We start from the raw sequence: 1,542 nt of genomic DNA, 5'->3' as shown, positions 1-1,542 counted from the left end.
AACTGCATCCCCTTACCACCAGTTCCTGCCTACAAGGACAGCTTCACTCCAATAAAACAGAACTACATTTTTGCCATATGGAATCAGAAGATTGGCCCATCCACCTCGGTATTGTCTGCAATGACTGGTGTTGTAAACAAAAATCTGCCCTTTTCCCTTATTGGGTACCCAAGAGCCCATATAGAGTCGTTACGTAGGTTCCCTATTGGTAGGAGAAAATAACAGAGGTCAAGCAGAGAATATTGAGAAGCAAAGCAGCTAGTAAGCCTGATCTTTTATTGATCTGTTGCAACAGGGTGCCCCCTTCACACGCAGGAGAAAGGAGGAGGAACCCAGAACAATGGCGTGCAGCCTTTATACAGACTTTTGAAATTGCCACCCTGTAGATCAAGACCACCCCCAGAAACATCATACATACATCACAGAAGGAGTGTAGCTCAAGACCACCACCCCAGATACATCATACCTACATCACAGAAAAAGCTGTCTACAGCAGAAATCTGAGTTCTGTCTGGCAGGTTACCTGTTAATGCTTACTTGACTGGATACCCTTGACTGGATAAGCCTGATCTTTTATGGATCTGTTGCAACAGGGTGCTCCCCTCACACGCAGAAAGGGAGGAGGACCTAGAACAAATGTGTTCCTGCCCTTATATAGACTTTTGAAATTCCCTGCCCTGAAGCTCAAGACCACCCCTCCATACATCATACATACATCACAGAACGGGTGTAACCCAAGACCACCCCTCCAGATACAGCATACCTACATCACAGAAAAGGTGGTCTAAAGTAGAAATCTGAGTGCATTGTTTATCTCATCTGACAGGTTACCTGTTAATGCTCATTTGATTGGATACCCTGGGGAGCCTGGCCAGTCTTTTGTAATGATAAATGCTTAGTTCCTGAGCCAGGTCACAGGCTCACACCCTATTCATATCTTAAATGTGCCCTTAAGACAGGATTTGTGAAGGAAAAGACAATGGGGAGGCTTTTCCATTTTCCTTTGACCTTGCAGAGAAAACATTTGGTCAGTTTGGGAATCAAAAATGGTCTTCCTGTGCTGATCTATGTACGTGCTTGGCTGGTACACTTATGAACATTTAACATATACCCAAGACTTTAAAATTCTTATCACACTGGCAGCAACATTTCAGGCTTAGGTAAGGGGAGACTCCCGGTCCCACTGAGTCCAGCGTCCAGTTCTCACAGCGGCCAACCAGATGCCCATTATGGGAAACCAGCAAGCAGGACTGAGAACAAGAGCAACTCTCTTCCGTCCTGCGGTTTCCTGCAGCTGGAATTCAGAAGCGCAACTGAGTCATCTCCTCCAGCGCTTCTTGTGTTTCCACGGCTCAGTGCTCAGGCCTCCCTGGGCCTGTGCTCCGCTGCTTCAAGCCTTGACCCATCAGCTCTGCTCATGTCACGGTGACAGCTGCAGATGAGAAATCGTGGCTTACAGGGAACTAGGATAACAAAACCCTGGAGAAGGAGGGCAGAGGCTGCTTTCATGCTGGCAGGGACCCACCGCCGGCTCAGATGGGA

Source organism: Podarcis tiliguerta (genome assembly GCF_965153285.1).
Source record: "Podarcis tiliguerta genome assembly, chromosome: 6".
Lineage (NCBI taxonomy): Eukaryota > Metazoa > Chordata > Lepidosauria > Squamata > Lacertidae > Podarcis > Podarcis tiliguerta.
Note: the sequence above shows the minus strand (reverse complement) of the source record.